General features: G+C 35.3%; 1 protein-coding gene across 13 annotated transcripts in view; it reads left to right on the forward strand.

Moving 5' to 3' along the window:
- Nucleotides 1–22076, forward strand: part of R3HCC1L (R3H domain and coiled-coil containing 1 like) — a 92773-nt gene that overhangs the window by 35244 nt on the left and 35453 nt on the right. For 2 of the 13 annotated variants that reach the window (XM_082722214.1, XM_082722217.1), the window contains exon 3: nt 19840–19921. The exons of 6 other annotated variants lie outside the window; for them this stretch is intronic. The gene's annotated coding sequence lies outside the window, so the exon portion shown is untranslated. Of the gene's footprint in view, nt 1–19839; nt 19922–21259; nt 21291–22076 lie in introns of all 13 variants that reach the window. 5 more of the 13 variants (XM_082722212.1, XM_082722215.1, XM_082722213.1 and 2 more) reach the window with 3 other exon arrangements.

The following is a 22076-nucleotide window of genomic DNA, read 5'->3' on the forward strand; positions in this document are numbered from 1 at the left end:
GCTTGGTACTTTTCCCACATGGACTGGTAACTTATTTCTCCCAAGTCTGCACTACAAGGCTAGACTTAGACTTCTCTTGTCTCTTGCCTAGTCCTTAGTGATTTGAGCCTCCTTTTTGAGGTCTGTGTAAAAGATTTTGTGAATGGTGAGAATTCCTCTTGTTCCTGTGTTTGCCAAGCATTCTGTCTTCTCCTGGTAGTCCATATTTGGCCTTTAGCAACTTTTAAAACATTTTAACTGAGTTCTTCATACTGGCTTTTATGGCATCTTGTGTTCACTGTAATTAAGAAAGCGTTTATGTTCTGTCTCTCCTTTGAGGACCCTGTCTTCTTTCCTTAGCTTTTGGGTGAGTTGCTTGTCCTGTGGCCTTGCTTCTTTGATGAGTTCCGGAAAATCTATGATTGTACACATTTTCCACATTTTATTTTATTTGTGTTAAAGGTGGAAATGACATTCTCCAGCTTTCTAGATCATAAACAGTGTCTGGAAGTCCTACTTATTTGAGGATGGGATTTTGATATGGCATTTTTGTTGATCAGAATGCCATTTAAATCTGTCCTTTTCAGTTTCTACTCTCAAATTGTTATTTTTGTTCTTAATTCATTTATTCTACAAAAAAAATTTATTTTGATTCTGTCTTATATGTCCAGGCACTGTATTAAGTGTGGGGGATACAGTGATGGGCAGGAAGACATAATTCCTTCTTTAATGAACATACAGTACAATGGTGAGGACCAGAGAATTAAAGAAGTAATTATTATCAAATACAGGAGCTATAACAGAGGTATATGGCAAAGACACCTCACCTAATCTAAAATGATTAGGTAAAGCTCCTAAAGAATAATGATAGAGTCCTAAAGGTTAAGTAGAAATTAGTTGAAGTTGGTTAGGAGGCTGCTGGGGTGTAGACTAGGTAGAGGAAAGAAATTGTGTAGAGCCTAAGAAGAAAAAAAAAACAAAAGCAAAAAAACAGAAAACCAATAACATGGAGAGTTGAAGAATCTGAAAGAAGTTTGATGTGGCTGTATGGCATATGAAGACAGGAGTGACAAAAGCTAAGAGAAATTGGAGCCAGGTTAAAAAGAGTCTTGTAAGCCATGTTTAAAAAAGTTGAGTTTATCATAAGAATGATGGGAAGTCTTTGAAAGATTTTAGGGAGGGGGATGCCTGAGCAGGTAATGGATTTAAAAGGGTCATAATTGATGCAAGGTGAAGAATGAATAGAAAGTAAGCAACACAGAGAGGCCAGTTAGATGGATTTTTAAGGTAATTTAGGCATTTGTATGAATGGGTTTAACTTGGAGTAGTTATGGGGAAAACTAGACAGCTTGAAGAGATACTCAGGATAAGATCAGTGGAACTTGTCAAGTGATTGAGTATGGAAAGAGAGAGAGAAGAAGACTTGAAGTATATTGAGTAAAAGTCTTTGAGGAAACCTTTCTTCTTTTCTTTAGATCTGGGGTTAGTTGCTTGACCTGTGACCTTGCTTCTCTGATGAGTTCAAGAAAATTTGTGATTGTGCACATTTTCCACCATTTATTTTGAATGTATTATGGGTGGGAATGGTATTCTAGCTTTCTACATCATCAGCAGTGTCCAGAAGTCCTGCTTATTTGAGGATGTTTCTGCAGAACTTCCAAATTTCCTTTGTTCCCTAAGAAAGGAAGCAGAAAGAAAATATATTTGGTTTACTTATTTATTTGTTTGTTTATATGACAGAGAGAGGGAGAGACAGTGAGAGAGGGAACACAAGCTTGGGGAGTGGGAGAGGGAGAAGCAGGCTCCCTGCCGAGCAGGGAACCCAACACAGAACTCGATCCCAGGACACCAGTATCAAGACCTGAGCCAAAGGCAGACGCTTAAAAACTGAGCCACCCAGGTGCCCCAGTGGTTTACCTTAATTATACCACCATTCATGGCCCATGATTCAAAATTCACTGAGGTTTTGGGTGGAAGTAAGTCAGAAAAGGAGACAAGGAAAATATATCTAAATAATATGTAAGCCATGGTGAATAAAGTTAGCTCTTTTCACTGATTGGGTTTGAGTACTGAAAAAAAATATAAGACTGTTTGATTCCTTCAGTGTTGATGTTTAGCTTGTTGGCATATAAACAAATAAAATCTGCAAACTGGTTTCCTTGCTTTTTTGGAGCAAAAATAGCGTACAATCGATCTTCTGAAAGAGCTGTTGCATGTAGAGAGAAATTTACTATATTTAATCACTTAATTTCCTTGTTTTTCCCAGATGTTTTTACTCAACATTTCGTGTGGTAGTGATTATAAAAACCTTCAGAAAAGTATTAGAGAGTACAAGTCTTCTAAGACTCCACCAAGTGTCACCGAAGTAGTGACCACTGCCACCAATAGCTGTGGCAAGTTTTATACAGAATGCAGTGGTGGATGCTAACAGTGTTTTCAGAGTTTTGGAGGAGCACAGTCTTAATTTTCAAAAAAAGGGGAAGTTAGTGATAAATGGCCTCATTTGAGTCAAGATTTCAGGGGATTGAGTTAGGAAAGTATGTGTAGATCTCATGAAGGTAAACAATTTTCCTTAATTTTACTTCTCAGAATGATGAAATAAAAAACAAATATGGTATGTTATCACACTGTTAGTGTGATTCAGAAAATTCAAGAATTGTTTTGTTGAGGGTATCCTGTAGGGTGTGGAGTTTTGAGTAGTTATGAACTTAACTATCAGTTAAATCTGGGTTTCAGTTCTGGCTCCAATGCTTACTAGCTAGTTGTTTGACGTTGATTCTTAGTGGTGTTATCTTTAAAATGTTAGTAGTTGTACATATCTTAAGGACTTGTTTATGATGGTTAAATGAATTATTATATATGAACACTTAACATAGTGCTTAATTCATCATCTTTTTAAATGCAGTACAAATTTAAATTATGTTGCCATATACAGTTCTTTAAATTCAACATACTATAAGGTTTTTATAATCTGGGAAACATTTATAGTCTTAGTGCTTTTCAGCATCTTGTAATTGGAATATGTCTGTGTATGTTAACTATCTGTAAAAATGGGTAATACTTTAAAAATATAGAGCATCATTTCTTTGATGGTGGTAGTACATTATGGTATTCTGGAATGAACCAGATATGGGGGATAGGGCTTTAGCCTGGCTCTGGTTTAATATTGCTCTCACTGTTAGTTTATACATAAGGTCTCTTTCTGTAAAGAGATATGTACCATGTGTTACATACACAAGTTAAGAAAGGTCCACTTGTGGGAAACTAGGTAATGAATTGTATAAAAAAATAGTACAATGAATAAATGAATAAAGAATTCTTAACTTTCATTGAGAATACTTTGACTTATTGAGTCTCAAGGAGAGACATCTGGATTAATACTGGTTTGTGTTAGGAACATTTGTATTTATACTCATTTATTTACCAACCATTCATTGAATGCCATCCATTGCCAGGAGTGGTGCTGGGCACTGAGTATATAATAGTGATAAGGCATGTCTTGCTTTCAAGGAGCTAAGGTAGAATTGAGAGTCAGGTGAGCTAGTAGTTTGGTATGGCAGCAGGGAACAGAAAATACCTACCCCACATTTACTCAGGGAATATTTATTGACATCTGCAGCATACAACAGACATTCAGAGAGATCATCTGGGGCTGCATCTCAAAAGGGGCAGTCCTAAATCATCCTTGGCAAGTAGATCTTCAAATGGTAATGGAGAATCTTGGATTTGGATTCACTGTAGAGCAGGCATGGTGTAATCTTAGACAAGGCTAGACCTCTGAAAACTTCCTGAACAGCTTTGTTGACCCACTGGTATACCTCTGGCTTTTCTTTCTTTCATGGCTCAATTATGTTTTTTGGAGCAGCTTTTGAAGAAGTGAAAGGTGGTAGTTAGGGCTTCTGATCTCCTAAGCATCAGCTCATTGATGCAGTTACTCCTAACTATTTTTTCCCCCCTCAAAGGATTGTCAGAGATACTAAAGCTGATGGTACTAAACACACTGGGATTTTCGTATTGTCATAAGGCAGCAAAGCATATCTCCAAAAGTAGAGTTAGGAGCACACACACTGGAGTCAGATTATTTAGATTAGAATCAGCCACATTCTAATTCTTTGGCCTTTGACGTATTATTTAACGTCCTTGCTCAGTTTTCTCATCTATAAAATTGAACCGGTAATAATACCACTTTGTAGAGTTTTGGGAAGGCTTGAATGAGGGTGATACTATTTGAATATTATCAAATAAGCAAATAATGTGAAAGGGGGCCAAAATAGGTATCATAAGGTTCAGATATTAAAGTTCATACAATTTGCTCAAATAAGAGGCATCTCTGATCCTTACTTCGAAGGCTTTTTTTTGTTCTTGGGGTGCCTGGGTGGCTCAGTGGGTTAAGCCATTGCCTTTGGCTCAAGTCATGATCCTGGAGTCCTGGGGTCAAGTTCTGCATTGGGCTCCCAGCTCTGACGGGAGTCTGCTTCTCCCTCTGACCTTCTCCCCTCTCATGCTCTCTCTCTCTCAAGTAAATAAATAAAACCTTTAAAAAAGAGCTTTTTATTCTTATTTTATATATACTTTGAACAATGGAATTTGCAGCACTCACTAGATTGAGAGAAATGAAAATGCTTGGAGTGGCAAGACATGACAGGTGGTGAAGAGGCAGAAACAATGAAAAGCAGGTACTCTACTAAAAAAAATAGTAATCTGGAGGTCATAATATGGTTGTGTTGTATGTGGGCTGAGAGCAGACTTTCACTGTGAATAAGGCCCTGATGTGTTACTTTATACATGGCCAGTTTAGCAGTTTGGATAATACTTCCCATTAATGAATCTGTTTCTTCCATACCTTTCAGTAAAATCTATACAAGGTCCTCTAAATGAGTGTTTAAAACTTACTTTTTCAGTCCAGGGTATGTTAAAAGAAGGCCTTAGAGTCATCTCTTCAACTATAGATATTAATGTCACAAATTATTGTCTTTATTCTGTTAATTTGAAATATAAAATATATTTTGTAAACCTGGTTTGGATAGAAATAAGAATAAGCCTTCACATGGATGTAGGAATTATTTTGTGTCTTCGAGTATAAAATATGTCATTGTATTAACTAATGCAAGTGCATTTACGGAAGGATGCATTAAGAAAACTACAGCAGAATCAGTTGTGGTTCATTAGCAGATTTTATAGTTTTTAAATATGAAGCCATTTCTCTGCTGTCCAAGTATAATTTTTTATGTTATTATATCACACACAAGTGCCTCTGTGTTATATTTAGGTCAAGTATATTTTAAAGTGAAGCTCTTTTGCAGAGGAAGGACATTTCTTGTTTTCTTTATTTGCAGAAGTGTTTTCAACCGTGGGTAGAGGACCTTAAAAGTGTGGGAATATTAATAATTAATATTATTATTTTGCTAAAGACTCCTGGTAAGGTGGTAGAACCTTCTGGTGTCTTACTCATGTTTTACTTTGCCCTTTATTTTGTTCTACAACAAAAATTTCAAATAATTTTAAACAGAGAATGTTTTCTATGCCTGCTGTGAAAATTTCTGACATGAATATGCTTTTTAGTATTTTTCAAAGTCAGTCAAGTAAAACAACTTATGAATAAACTGATTTTAAATTATGATAAGACTACAGTTTTTTAAATTAAAGTAAAATAAAATAGACTAGAAAATAAGACCAGTGCAAATAGTAAGGGTGTTTTATGGAATTTGTTTCAGTCTCATCTATGTGTGTGAATCTACTGTGTCATGATGTGAAATGTCTTTAGCTGGAGGTTAAGAAAAAATTAGAAAAAACTAGCTTAGAAAGCCTAACAGGAATCTATTCTGATAAGTCTCACTCACAAAGCTTTTTAAAAAATACAGAAAGGCCTGGGAGAATATATAGCAATATGTTAATAGTTAATCTTTGTAAGGTGAGAATACAGCTTTTTTATTTGGGGGTTTATTGTGTAATGCTTTTGCATTAAGGGAAATACCAGAAAAACTTTACTTTTTTAGTTAGTTTTATACTTTATTAATTTTTTTCTTAAAATGAGATTTTCCCTCTATCACAGACCTTTCTTTGAGCCATTTATAACTTTATAAAAAAGGTAACCTGTCTGAAAAAAACCTCTATTTTTTTTCTTTTTTTTAATTTGGAGACTTCGTTCCTCAGGTAGTAGCCCATAGTGACCAAGTAAAAGAACTTTGTAATCTAACTTGGATATCAGAACACTGAGTACTCTATACAAGTATGTAAATGGGTTTTAACTGCTGCATTCCCAAAATTATGACCCAGTACTCCAAAGTTATATATGTCCATTGTTGAAAAAGCAGAATTTAGGTATTTGTGAGTGAATTCAAGCGACTGAGGAACTGATTTTGTAATCCTGAACTTTACTAAGGTGCAAATAACTTTCAAGAAAGATGTTGAATATGTGAGCTTGATTTATGTATAAATACTGAGGCTCACAGTACTTTAGCTGTCCTGAGGTGAATAATTGAGCTCTTCATAATATTATATTCTACTTAACACAGCCCTTGCGTTTCATTTGGCTTCTGGGATACCACATGCTTCTGTTCCTCTTGTTTTCTTCTTCATTCTCCTTGCTGGCCACATTTCCTCTTCCTGACATCTAAAGGTCATAGTTTTCCCCCATGACTCAATCCCTGTGGCCTTTTTTCTGTGTCACTCCCTAGGTGGTAGTCTTAACCTCGTTCCTTGGCTTGAATCCTTATGACAGTGACTCGCAAATTTTTATTTCCCAATTCTTGCACCTCCCCTGAGCTTTAGACTCTATTTCCAGTTGCTTCCTTAGCAACTACATAGGATGACCAGCAAGCATTCAGATTTAAAATGTCCAGATCACAACTCTTGATTTCTCTTTTCCTATTTCCTTCCACCAGTCTTCTGTAGCTTAGTAAATGTAACTGTCTTCACCGAGGTTGATCAGACCAAACTCTCCAAGTGACTCCTCTTTTCCCTTCACATCCCATATGGTCATTCTACCAAGCCTTTGTTAGCTTTGCCTTCAGTATATATCATTACTCTGGCTACTTCTTGTGACCTCCTCTGTTGAAGGAGACATGCTGCATGCCTATTAGTTATTAGACTTTTTCTTTTTTTTTTAACAGATTTTCCTTCTTCTACTCTTACCTTTATAGTCAGTTCCTCACATTTCTGCCAGAATGATCTTTAGCAAAGGTGAGTCAGATCCTGTCATTCTCTTGCTGAAACCTTTTAGTGATTTTCAACATGTTCAAAATAAATTTCCAAAGCTCTTGCCTTGGCCTGTGAGCCCCTACTTGTTTTGGCCTTTAGCTATCTTAGAGTCTTCTTACTTTATTGTTACTATACCTATTTTCTTGCTATACCTTGAATGTTTCGAGCTTGTCTTGTCTCAGTGCTTTTGCACTTGCTCTTCTTTTTTCCTAGGATTTCTCTTTTCCCTAGATAATTCGTGTGACTCACTGAATCAGTTCAAGTATCAGCTCAGGTATTAACTCCTCAGAGTGGTCTTCTCTGCTTTACTGTATGGTTTTGCCTTCTAAAATAGCCATAGACCCCATCACTCTATATCTGTGTCCCTGCCATTTTACTTCATTGCATTTATCAGCATCAGGCGTTAAATGTTTAAACATTTATTTATTTTTTTAATTAATTAATTAATTTTTATTTTTTATCAACATATAATGTATTATTAGCCCCAGGGGTACAGGTCCATGAATCTCCAAGTTTGCACACTTGACAGCACTCACCATAGCACATACCCTCCCCAATGTCCATAACCCAACCACCCTCTCCCTCCCCCCTCCCCCCGGCAACCCCCAGTTTGTTTTGTGAGAGTAAGAGTCTCTTATAGTTTGTCTCCCTCCCAATCTCATCTTGTTTCATTTATTCTTTTCCTACCCCCCAAACCCCCCATGTTGCTTCTCGACTTTCTCATATTAGGGAGTTCATATGATAGTTGTCTTTCTCTGATTGACTTATTTCGCTAAGCATAATACCCACTAGTTGCATACGTGTCGTCGCAAATGGCAAGATTTCATTTCTTTTGATTGCTGCATAGTATTCCATTGTGTGTATGTGTGTGTGTATATGTGTGTGTGTGTGTGTATATATACCACCTCTTCTTTATCCATTCATCTGTTGATGGACATCTAGGTTAAACGTTTATTTCTTATCTCCACTACTACAGCGTAAGCTCCATGAGGCCAGAGACTTTGATTTGTTTATCATTGTGTTCCCGGTGCCTAAGATGGGATTTGCCACATAATAGGTTTTCAATAAATGTTTATGGAATGAATACATACATCTGTGGGGCCCCAGATCTCAACTGGAGGTTAGGGAAACATCATCTGTCAAGAAGTCTCATTTGCCATGATTGGATAGGTATTCGTTTAGTGTCAAATGTACTGTTCTGACATTGTAGACACAAAGATAGAAAGACATTAGCCCTACACTGAAGGAACTTCATTTTTAGAAGAGAGCCAGATATGCAAACCCTAACTATAAAAGCAATATGATAATTGCTTTGGTAAAGGTATAGGTAAAGGTGTATAGTGGGAACTTACTGATAGTACCAGAGCATATCAGGGAGAGTCAGTAATGAAGTTGCAGAGGAGGTAACCTTTAAGGTGAGAGTTGACAGACAGGAGACCATTAGGCAAGCATCCAACAGAGAAGGTTGTAAGTCTTAAACCACAGAGATGGGAGAAGGCAGCTGGGCATGTTTCTAGTTATATGAGGGTATGGAATTGATGGTATATAAAGTCTGAAATTAGGAGTGGCTGGAGTTGAAACTAGGCAGATACATAGTTCTAGGGGTCGCAGTGAAGTTACAGCACATAGGGGCAAATATGCTGTGCAGGATAGTTGACAGTGTGTATGTGGTAAGGAACCACGGAAGAATTTTGTACAAGGAAACGGCCAAACCTAATTTTTATTTTAGAAAATTACTGAAAACAGTGTAGAAGTAGAATGAACAGGGCTTGGTAACTGATTGAAATGTCAGGGATAATGACTTCCAGGTTGCCTGTGTGACAGCTGGGTTGACAGTGATTCCATTCACCCTGCTTTGAGATTGGGAATGGAAGAGCACTGAATCTTTCTGAGGGGATAGCTAGAATTTAAAAGTATATCATTATTTTAGTGCTCAAAATCTGTTAGTTTACTTGTGTCACTTAATATATCTTGCATATTACCTTTTATTATAAACATTATTAAATTTACTTTTTTTTTTTTAAAGATTTTATTTATTTATTTGACAGACAGAGATCACAAGTTTGCAGAGAGGCAGGCAGAGAGAGAGGGGGAAGCAGGCCTCCCGCAGAGCAGAAAGCCCGATTCGGGGCTCGATCCCAGGACTCTAGGATCATGACCTGAGCTGAAGGCAGAGACTTTAACCCACTGAGCCACCCAGGTGCCCCTTAAATTTACTTTTAAGATATCTTTATTTCTTACAAATGGACATACATGATGTTGAACTCAAAGATTTTGGCATGTCTTAGTTTTGCCAGTTTGTAAGTAGACCAGTGAGAATAAGAATGCTCTTGATAGAATAATAACACAAAGGAAGCTTTATTATTATGTAAAGAAATAATTCTAAATCTAGGGCCCTCAACAGTTTTAAACATATATGGAAAAAATGCACCGAAATTTGAGTTGAGGATAACTTTTACCATATAGTTAATGTTGTTTAATCAGTCTTATTTTCTGATTTGTGAAATATAAGTAGTCTTTACTTCTTTTGATGCTTTATTTTTCTGATCATTGTGAACTTACAGAACGTTAAAGTATTTCATATGTGCAGAAATAATAAGCTTATCTACACATTTATGTTTTAGCTGATTTCTTGGTTTGGTGTATTACTTTGTTGTAAGTGGAAAATTCTGTAACATGTAAGACACGAGAGGAAAAAGAGACTGTTATTGTGGTCTTAAGGTTATGGCAAGATTTTAGACCAGTGCTGTTGCATTAAATATATAGCCCAGCCCACAAATATAAGCCTCATCTGTAATTGTAAATTCTGTAGTAGACATATTTAAAAATACAAAAATAAACAGATGAAGTTAATGTTAATGTCTTTTATTTAACTCATTATATTCAAAATAGTATCACTTCAATGTATATAAATTTAAAAATATTAGTGAGATATTTTCTTTTTATTTTTTGGGGGGTACCAGGCCTTTGGAATCCAAGGGGTATTTTACATTCATAGCACATCTCAATTTAGACTGACCACTTTTCAAATGCTCAATATCTACATGTGGCTAGTGGTTATGTATTGGACAGTGTTGTTCTAGATCATTCTTAGACCAAAGAGTAGAAGTTGGCTCACCATTCTGCATCATTTGAGGGTATCTTTCCAACATCAAGTAATTTATATGCCACTTGTTTTATTATACTGTCAAGTATATTAAAGAAGTCGCTTTTTTCTCCATTCATCATTTTCCTACTTGGAGTGCTTTTGTCCAATCAAGTCTGTTTATCAATTTTCATTATCTTTGCTTTCTCCTACAGCAATTCATGGTAATGGCCTCTTACACAAAAACAACAGCACATCTTTAAATTTTAGGGATTTTGTTTTTAATTACAAAAAAGTGTAATTATTATAACAAATTCAAACACTATTAAGGTATGTGTATGAAAAGATAATTAATCCTTAATTCTTTTTCATCTGTCATTTTCTGCTTTCCAAGGGGTAACCACTGTTAACAGTTTAGATGATACTCTTTCTCCCCTTAGAAATATACATTTATGACGGGCACCTGGGTAGCTCAGTGGGTTAAGCCTCTGCCTTTGGCCCAGGTTGTAATCTCAGGGTCCTGGGATGGAGCCCTGCATTGGGCTCTCTGCTCAGCAGGGAGCCTGCTTCCCCCTCTCTCTGCTTGCCTCTCTGACTACTTGTGCTCTCTCTCTTTCTGTCAAATAAATAAATAAAATCTTAAAAAAAGAAAAAAGAAATACACATTTATGAGAAGTTCTAGGTGAGAAAATTGCTACTTTGAAAATACCTCTTAAAGTAATGAAAAAAAGATTTGGTAGTGACAGTTTTCTAAAATAAAAACATTTATCTTACCACATATTTAATAAAATTTAGGTTTTCATTATGGCTGTCCTTTAACAAAGAATGATATATTTTGGTATAATTTTTCCACTAAAATTGTATGATAGTCTAATAGCATCTTTTGCTTTGGTTGATTTTCTTATTATCATTACAGAGTAGACCTATCACATTGGTTTAGGCTGAGAGCTTTAGCAGTTTCTCAAGGGATTTTTCTTAATCCCTTGACATTTTCTTTCTTCTTTCCTGTTCTGTCATCATCCTTGTTGCATTTTCCCTTCTTCAGTTTTTACTGGTTTGATTCAGCCAGATCTTCATTCCCCAAGGGTTTTGTTGTGAGATGAACGCTTCCTTCAATATTATTTTCGTAGACTTCATGAAATCCTACATTTTTTCAAGATTGGTATTTTCACTTTACAACTGAGTTGGATTGTGTTTACTTTGAATTATGGGATGTTTACAGCATGAGACTTTTCGTGAGATAGTGGTAGACAAAACCAGGATATATAGTTGGAGTAGGTGTTAGTGTTAGGTAGAAATGGGTTTTATAGGTGATCAAGGCACATTTTGAATATTGTAATAAGGGGTTTTGATTCTGCGAACTTGTAACTTAAGGAACTCGACTACCTATTTAAATAATAGCTAACTTTCATCGAGACTTTACCATGACTGGCAAATTTGTATACATGGATCATTTTATTTAATCTGTTCTGTGTGCCTATGAAATAAGTCTGTTATTATCCTCTGAGTAAACTAAGGATTAGAGTGGTAACTTTTGCCTCAATAAAGTTAGTTGTCCAAGGAAAGGGCTAATCAAGTGTGGGGCTGGGATTCTAACCTGGGATTCTAAGCCTGTATTGACTGTTCACTATGTATGTGTGCGCACACGTGCACACATACCTGCACACACACTTGTGCCAAAAAAAAAAGAAAAAGAAAAAATGATTGGATTATAATTTTCTTTTTTAACTTAATATTATGTTTTGGATATAGGTCCATTTATGAATGGACCATACTTTTAAGGAGTTACTCCTGTTTAGATTGTTTACAGTTTTTGTTTATTATTTATATTGCTGTTGCTGGTGTTCTTGAGAACTAAGAAGCTTAGATTGCAATAGCCATGTGGGAAATAGGAGTGGAGCCACTGGGCTTAGGACGGATGAGTTAGAAACTGAGTTTACAGCGAAATAAGTCAATCAGAGAAAGACAACTATCATATCATCTCCCTGATATGAGGAAGTGGAGATGCAACATGGGGGGTAAAGGGGGTAGGAGAAGAATGAATGAAACAAGATGGGATTGGGAGGGAGACAAACCATAAGTGACTCTTTTTTTTTTTTTAAGATTTTATTTATTTATTTGACAGAGAGAGATCACAGGTAAGTAGAGAGGCTGGCAGAGAGAGAGAGAGAGAGAGGGAAGCAGGCTCCCCGCCGAGCAGAGAGCCCGATGTGGGACTCGATCCCAGGACCCTGAGATCATGACCTGAGCCAAAGGCAGCGGCTTAACCCACTGAGCCACCCAGGCGCCCCCCATAAGTGATTCTTAGTCTCACAAAACAAACTGAGGGTTGCTGGGGGTAGGGGGTTTGGGAGAGGGGGGGTGGGGTTATGGACATTGGGGAGGGTATGTGCAATGGTGAGTGCTGTGAAGTGTGTAAACCTGGCGATTCACAGTTCACAGACCTGTACCCCTGGGGATAAAAATACATTATATGTTAATTAAAAAAAAAAAAAAAGAAAAGAAACTGAGTTTACCCCCTAAAGCCTTAATACTCAAAAGGTTGTGCTCCGCTCAGAGGATAGACTAGAAAAAAAAAAAACAAACCAGGGTTACAGAAAGAAATTAAGAAGCTTTTCTGTTTTCACCTGGGTTCCGAGTGAAGTGGAAAAGGTCCCTGAGACTTTTTGTAGCTGCTGTTGTTGGTGTTTCATAGTTATACTTACTGAATGGTCCAGAAAACAAACCTCAGTCTTAAAATTGGCATTAATATAAAAAATAAAATTTAAAAATTTAAAATAAATGGCATTAATGTAGAACCAGTCGGTAGAGGAACACTTGTAGTCTCACTTATTAAATTCCCATAGATAAAGCCCCACTGGTGTTGAGCTCACTGACCCAAAGTTAGAGAAGATGATGACGAAAGACCGTTCCTTAAGCAAAACTCAGTGATACAAAACACAGCAGAATTAAATCCTCAAGAATTTTGAAAGTAGAACTGTTAAATAATAAATACTTGGTATTATAATAAAAATTAATAAAAGAAAAAGCAAATGCCACAATTATAATGAATGTAATAAACATTTAAAAATAAAATGGAAATTTTATTTAAATTTAAAAATGATTAAAAATGATTAAAGAAGTCTCACTTCTTTTTAAAAATGATTAAATGTTTAATCATTTAAAAATGATTAAAGATAAAAAGAAAACAAATATCAGAACAACATCAACACAGCTGTTCAAAAGACATAAGATCAGGGGGACTAGAGGGGTGATAGGAGGTAAATATGACTTCTGTGACAAAACCTTAGTCTTTCATATTTAAGAACTGGATAAGATAAAATACAGAACAGGCAAATTTGGAGAGAAAACTAGTGATGGGGAAGGTGGATCTGAAGGTATTGACTTGAATGAATAGAATTGGTGAAAAGACTCAGAGCTAAAATACTCAAATTCAAGAAGCATAGTCTTGTCCTAGGAGAAAAATAATACCAAACACATACTTAAACGCATAGTGGACACTTAAATACCAAATACCTAAGAGACTATTTTAAGAACATCTTGAGAGTAAACAGATTACCTACAAACCTATGACAGACTGACAACACATTTCTTAACAGTCAAAATCCATTAAAGGATGGGAACAGTGTAAAGATATTTTCAGACAAAAACTAAGAGTACACATGGAAGGCATTGTGAAATAAAAAACATTGTATGGCTGTATAGGAGACAAATACGAATAATGATTAACTTTAGATACTTAGATAAGCACTCATGTTAAAACACTAACAGACTAGAAATAATATTTTAGAGCCTTTTGAGCAGTAGGAAAAAAGAACTTGATCAACCTTAAAGAAAGCAAGAAAATAAGAAAATTATAAAAAGTAGGATAAATGAAAAGGAAGCACAAAATAAAAAGGTAGAGATACTTCCAGATGTATTCATAATTGCAATAAATAAAAATGGACTAAATTCTCAATTAAAAGACTGACATTGACAGAGTGGGTAAAGAATGCACTGTTAAGTTGTATTCGTTTTGCAAAGGATGAACCTAAAACATGGTGAGACAAGTTGAAAGTAAAAAGCAAAAAAAAAAAAAAGGTTAAAAAGGCAAGATACCTCATGATACCAATGAAAGTTACATAGTTCTATTCCTTTCAGACAAAAGCCTCTTTAGTAGGGCTTGCTGCATAATGGTAAAAGTGACAATTTACCAGGAAAGAGGAAGAATTCTAAATATAAGTGATAACATCAAAAATTATATAAAAATATAAAAAAAATACAAAAACAGAGAAACCATTAAATCTACAAACAGGTACTTTATATATACATCTCAGTGATTAAGCCAGCCCATAATAAGTAAGGATATGATTTGAACAATGCTTTAATAAATATGATTTAGTAAACACACACACAAAATACCCATGATTAATTAAGTGGACAGAAAATAAGTAAGGATACCATTTGAATAATACTTGAGTACATTTGATTAATGATTACACAGCCCCCCAAAGTTAGTAGGGATACATTATTTTTAGGCACGGATGAGACATTTACCAAAATTGACCTTTTACTAAACCATAAAACAAAACCAACAAATTTTGAAGAATTGATCTCATTTTGACTACAATGTAATTAAGTTGGAAATCAACTTAAAATGGATATATTGGCAGATACTTCTGAATAACTTAGGAGACAGAAAAAGCATAGAAATAGGTATTTTTGTTACCCTTTCTGGTTATCAAAAAGCTTGTGAGATCTAAAAGGGCTTAGACACAATGACCAGCCCAGTAGCAATAAACTCATGTTAGTGCCCAGATTGTAGTTTTAAAGTACTATTTTTTATTAAAATGAACTAGGGCTTCTTGAAAAATGTGGCTGATTCCAGGTGTAGGTAGGCCATAGTAGGACATTTTGTCATAAAAAAAGGAAAAGAAGAAACTTCTTTTCACAGTTTGACTAACTCTTCTTGTCAAGAGACAATTTGAGATTATGTAAAAAGGGCCCTCTGATGGGGCTGCCATTGGCCAAGATAGTTTGAGCTTCAAGAAGAATATTGCAGTGGATTGAAGCACATTAAATTAAAATCAACAAAATGTTGGTCACCTTTGGAAGATGCCATGGAACCAGTTCATTCAGAAGCTGGTAAAGTATTCTGTGTTACCCATATAAACTACCTCAGAGTCACAAAATAGTTGATGAAAGTTTATTATAAAAGAATTTCAGCTAATAAATACAAAAAGAACAATAGCTAGAATGTCATCATTTTGTAAACCCTGATGAAATAGTTTATCTTGGCACTATTCATCAGGGGTTGCTAAAACCATTGGGTGACAGTCTGATACAAAGCTTTATGGTGAATGGTTCAGGCTGACAGTACATGAACCCATTGATCAATGTTAACATTAGAAGAAGGAGACAATCAGATATTATAGCTTTCCGATGTGATGTGATAGGAAGTTCATTGCACCATTTAAGACATATTTTTGCTATAAAAAAATTAAACCCAAATCCTGTCAAGCCTCTAGATCAACCGCTACTTTATAGGAAATACAGAGACTATATATAAGAATTTATTGAATAATACTGCAAGAATGTAATCAGCAAACTCCAGAATATGGGAAATTCTATAGGACAAATAGCCCAGTTTCTTTAACAAATGAATGGCAAGATAGGAAAACAAAAACAGATTGACAGGTACCTATAAATTAAAAGACAGCAGATAGATCTTTTTGGATCCTGATTTTAACAAACCAAGTGTTCAAAAAAGGCAGGCTGTTGGCAAAATTTGGGCACTGGAAATGTGATGATATAAGGAATTATCCCCTCCCCCATTTTAAGGTATATATTGGTATTATGATTTTGTTAAAAAAAAAAAAAAAGTGTAAGTCTTTTAAAGATAGATACCAAGATACTTAAGGGTGAAATGAAATATTTGGGAACATGTGCACAGATAAAATGAAACACTGGCCATGACTTGAAGCTGAAGGATGGGTATTTAATAGTCATTATAAATGTTTTCTCTTTATATATGTTTGAAAATTTTTGTAATACATAAGTAATAACAGCAACAACAAAAACTTTAGAATATAGCTAATTAAGTCACTAACTTGGGAAGTTAATCAAAGAAGAACAGAATTGTCCCAAAGAAAATTGAAGGAAGAAAATAATAAAGATGAGAGCTGAGAGCAGAAATTAATGATACAGAAATGATACTGAGAAGATCTTTTTTCTGTTTATTAACATACGTGAATTGATTGTGCCTTGCCTCCTTCCCAAAGGAATTTGAGATGACTTTAAAAAGGAGCAGAGAAATAAATATTACCAGACATCTGGGATGGATTAATCATTGTATTTGTATACCCAACTTAATTTTGGTATCTTCTGGAAAAGAGCAGAAAGGGACATGTTTGCTATACCTACTAGAGGGATTATGTTAACTTTATCTGAGTGACATGTCTTTTCCCCTTTTTCATACATGTGAGGTGGGGTAAGATGACAACACCTTTGATCTGCAACATTTCCTCTATCAACCAACTGTGAAAACAGATTTTAACTTTGAATTTTAACTTAGGAAATCTTAGCTTTTGTGGTGAGTGAAGATACGTGGTTTACTTCTGCTTTCAGGAAAAAAGCCAAGGATTGACTAGTAAATGCGAAGGGACTTTCAGAGTTTGAAAGATCATTTTGCAACCATCATAATAAAGATTGGATCAGATTAGAATCATTAGTGGATGCTAAATCTAGGGATGCTAAATCCTTTGATGAGGAACAGGATATTCATGTGCTCTTGGAGGGTTACCCCACGACTGCTTTTAGTTGAAAGGGAGAAAATACACAGTAATTACTCTGTAGAGAACTTGGACAATACCTTGACCACAGGTAATCAAAATAAAGTCACCAGTGAAGGACAGATGGGAATCATGTGCCTCCAGATGTGATGCCCTGAGGACATTTGACCCTCTGTGTACTATTCTGAGCATATATAACCTAATATGGGTGAAAATGTATAACCTCAATCTAATCATGAGAAATGTCAGACAAACCTTAAATGAGGGATGTTCTATTAAAAAAAGGGTGGGAGGGGGAGCAGTTTTCCAAAATGTCAGTGTCATAAAATACAGTGAGAGGCTTTGGAAACATTCTAGAAGGTAGGAGGCTAAAGAGATGTAAATAGATGCATTACCTGATTCTAAACTGGATCCATTACTGGAGAGGGAAATATGCTCTAAAGGACATTACTGGATCAGCCAACCAAATTGGAATACCTGTATTTGATTTGATAGAACTTCCATGTTAAATTTCCCGACATTGTTAACTGTAAAATATGCCTGCTTATAGAAAATATACTCTGAAGTATTTGGAGATAAAGGGCCATGTTGTCTGTACTTTGCCCTCAGAAAGTTTAGAAAAAAATTCGTGTGTGTGTGTGTGTGTGTGTGTGTGTGTGTGTGTGTGTGTGTGTAGAGAGTGGGAACATGCATGATTGCAAATGATAAGCAAATGGGGTAAAGTTACCAGTAGATAAATACAGGTAAAAGATGTACAGGTGCTCTCTGTAGTATTTTTACTTCTGTAACTTATATAATATGAAATTATTTCCAAGTAAAAAGGCAAAATATATATTGTTGTTATGATGCATTTTAATGAGCTAACAAAGTGATAGTGCTTAATTTGTTCTTGAAGAATGAATGGTCTACATGCCCATTAGGCAGTTTCTCTCAAATAATAGATTTCCCAAGTGAGCCATTGGTAAGTACTGGATCAAATCAGTTCATGGTTGAATTAGCCAATGAATGCCCTAAGTGCCAGTATTCTCTGTTGTTGATTGAAGAGGGTTCCATATGTTTTATATGCCAAACATGGACAAATAGCATTAAAATTCTGTTATAAAGATTTAAGAGTCTGATTTGTTTTGTGCTAGTTCACTTACTCATGAAGATGGGGTGGAGAGGTACTTGAGGAAATTACTGATTATTTTTTCTCAAGGAATATTTGAAACCATAGAAGTAATTGGACAGGTTCTCACATATGATCCCAGTGTTCAGAAGTATAGTATAGAAAAAGATGGTTTGACCTAAAATATTTTAAAGGTATATGTTAGCAGTTAGCTGCCCATCATTAACAGATGAATCTTTATCTCTTTTAGATAATATAATTTTAAACAGAATTGCATGCTGATGGCCATTCCAGGATAAGTTGACTGCAAAATACACCCCAAATAACTGATTCTCTACTTCAGTTAAGAAGGAAACTGGACCAATAAAAGCATGTGGAATATTGTAAAAAAAATTAAAACCATGTTAGAGAAATAAAACATCAAGTGCTATTAGTAAATACTGAGTGGGAAATTTTTAATCTAAGTTATTTTTTAAAAATTGTTTATGACAGGCACCTCTTCTCTTCTTGTTAAAGGCCTTTCGTGCCTAGAGTTGCAAAAGTTCACAAAAACACACCAAGGCTTTAAACTGAATTCGCATTATCTTGAAAGTCCACAAGATGGGGATGCTCCTCTTTTTTTGTAGGTCTGTGTTATTATGAAAGAATTGTTTTAGCCAGTGGTATATTGGAGAATCTCTTACTGGCCTGAGAGCTGACTATTAAAATTTTAGGAATTATGCAAACTGATTGTTAAACACAGCCATCAATAAAAATTAAATTACATAGCTTGTTAAATAAATGGCATGTATAAAAAGGTAGTAGATACTTAAAATTCATTACTTCCTAATTATTTCACTATATTTTACTATGATTTATGTTCTTGAAGCTATTTATTAATATTGTATCTTTAGGTTGAAATACTGTATTATGGTGTGCTACTGTGTGTCTTTTCCCAGCTCTGTTTTTAGTGATGTTACAGTGATAGCTTGAAATTAGCTATGCTGGGAATATTTACATCATAGAGTTAGGCAAATGCCATAAATCAGGGCTTGATTTATTGTTTATTGCTTGTCTAGATGTAAGGTGATGGAGAAAATGCTAATAATGCAAACTTAAAGGTGTCATGTCTTTAGCTATTACATTGTACATAGCTCAAAAATTTGAAAATATATTTTGCAGTTCAAAAATGATTATCCACTTCAGCAACGATGTTACATTGTTGACATCATTGATGTAAGTGAAAATATCAACCAGTACTTGGAATTCCACGTGGATATGTATTTAGCTGGTTGCTAAACATGTTTCAGCACATTGCTGGTCATGGCATAATTGAGTTCGGTGTGTTGGTAAGAAGTGGGTGGTATAAATTTATTATGCTTTTTTTCAGCTTTAGGAAATCATATCATGACATGTGGGCATTAATTAAGAAAAAAGAAAGGTTGAGTTTTAAAAGTCATTAGCTATAGCACAAATAATTTTAAGTTTGAAGCCTTTGATTATATGTCTACTGTAGAACAGAAATAGAATCATAGAATTTCAAGTTCAAAGAATGCTTAAAATAAATCCAGACCCATTTAGAGATAGAAATTCTTTTCTCCAGTGTATCAGTCAGTCATCCAGACTATAGAGATGGAGCTCATTACCTGATAATAGTGTTGGAGAGCTCTTAGAGTTCTGTATATTGAGCTAACCTGTTTTCCTTTAATTTCTACCAGTTGGTTCTGGTACTGACTTCTGAGAAATACAGAAGAGAACATTTATTTCCTCTGTAGAACAACCAGCCCTTCAGGTATAAAGGTAGTTTGGATGTTTCCATTTAGACCTCTTTGGGCAAGAAGTATATCTTTATTTAGTTCCTTTTTTTTTTTTTTTAAGATTTTATTTATTTATTTGACAGACAGAGATCACAAGTAGGCAGAGAGATAGGCAGAGAGAGAGGAAGGGAAGCAGGCTCCCTGCTGAGCAGAGAGCCTGATGCAGGGCTGGATCCTAGAACCCTAGAATCGTGACCTGAGCTGAAGGCAGAGGCTTTAACCCACTGAGCCACCCAGGTGCCCCTATTTAGTTCCATTAACTGTATTTTGTGTGGTATTTTTTCTGAGCTCTGTAATCTAAGATTGTGAAGCCTTTAAATCTTTTTTTTTTTTGTGCAAATTATACACAAGTCAAGTGTTGGGTTGTTTCTTTTAAATCAAAGTAGATCTTTGTACTTACTCCTATTGCTTTCAGCACAGCATTCCAGATCGTAGAAATATTAAATTGTAATTTTACCATTTTTGGTGTTTATTAATCATATTGACTTTATGTCAGTTGCAGGTTTGATAAGCAGTGTTTATTGTTTATATTCAAATTATTGTTTAAAATGTTGAATTTCAAAGGACTGTGGGGACACAGTTCACCTTCAGATAACCCTAAGTTCTCTTTTACCTATTATTTTTTGCTGTGGGTGCTACTAGTTCTATTAAGTAGCCTACATTTTTTGTCTTATATGCAGAAGTTCATCATGATGTATATTGTCAGATGCTTTGCTGAGATCAAGACACATGATGTCTGTGGGATCTCCGCCAATGAAATACACTTCAGTACTTCTGTTTTTGAAAAGTAGGCATTTTCCAAAATCCTGGCATGTCTAAATGTTAAAGTTCTATTCCCCACAATCGGAAAGATAGAAAATCCATCATGAATTGTGGGTTAGATAATAATGAAGATACCAGAAGAGAAAAGGAGAATTCCTGGGAACACTTGATGGTCAGGGTCATGGTATATACTTGGGCTGAAAAGAAAAAAGCCTGTGCTGTGAGAGCCCAGCATTTTCACTGAGCAAGTATTCTGGATCAGGTGAGAAATTAGGGATCTGGAAATAGTTTCTCTCTTGTTATCTATTTCCTTTGATGTGTATGGTGAACTCTTAACAATAAGTACTTCTGAGTGTATAAGGGTATTTCTTTGCTGTGGAGTGTACCTCCTTATTCTCTTTGTTGTGGATACACTAATACTTCATAGTTTTATTTTGAAGATTAAAAGAACTCAATATGAAGTTGACTGGCACATTCTCTTGTATTTTTCTTATAGTAGATTTGGGTTTATTTAACCATTTGTTAAAATTTTCTCCCTTTGTTAATTTCCATTGACCAGGCGTGGTGGAGGTTGTCAAGCAATTACTAATGTGAGTGGTCTTATCCCATTTCTTTTTTTTTTTTTTTTAAGATTTTATTTATTTATTTGAGAGAGAGAGAGAACATGAGAAAGGGGAGGGTCAGAGGGAGAAGGAGACTCTCTGCCGAGCAGGTAGTCTGATGTGGGACTCAATCCCTGGACTCCAGGATCATGCTCTGAGTCCAAGGCAGTCGCTTAACCAACTGAGCCACCCAGGTGCCCCTCTCATCCCAGTGCTTGGTCTCCACTCTCTTTCTTCCTGCTGATGCTGTTTTTTATTGCTACTAGAAGAAAAATTTATAGTAGGTCATTTGATTAAATAGTAAACTTCTTCTAGAAAGCAGTCCTGGATTCGTTGTCTCATTTTCTCACCTACATTTGAGTTATTTTTAAAATTCTTACTTATATGTATACATTTATGTTGAACTGATGAGTTTTTAGGGCTCCTCTTTGCATATACTTTTCAGTGTAAGTTCTGGTCTCTAGCAATAGGGAGGTAATAGTGTTTTATGAGTACTTAATAGCTGGCAGTCACTTTTTGAATAATTGTTTTATTTAACCAAGATAAAGCTACTTGTTAAAAAGGTAGAAAGGACTCGGGACGTACAGATAAAGGGTTTTGGGATATGAAGAAGGAGGATATATGGATAATAAAATTCATGGGCTCATGAGTTATTTTGGAATTTACTTTCCTTAGTTGCATTAATTACTTTATGGCAGGTTTTGCTTTCTTTTAACTTGAGGGTTTCTGTTTCTATAGGATGGATTAGTAGGCCCTCTACCTAGCCTTTAAAAA

The sequence above is a fragment of the Mustela nivalis genome (assembly GCF_964662115.1).
Source record: "Mustela nivalis genome assembly, chromosome: 2".
Taxonomy (NCBI): Eukaryota; Metazoa; Chordata; class Mammalia; order Carnivora; family Mustelidae; genus Mustela; species Mustela nivalis.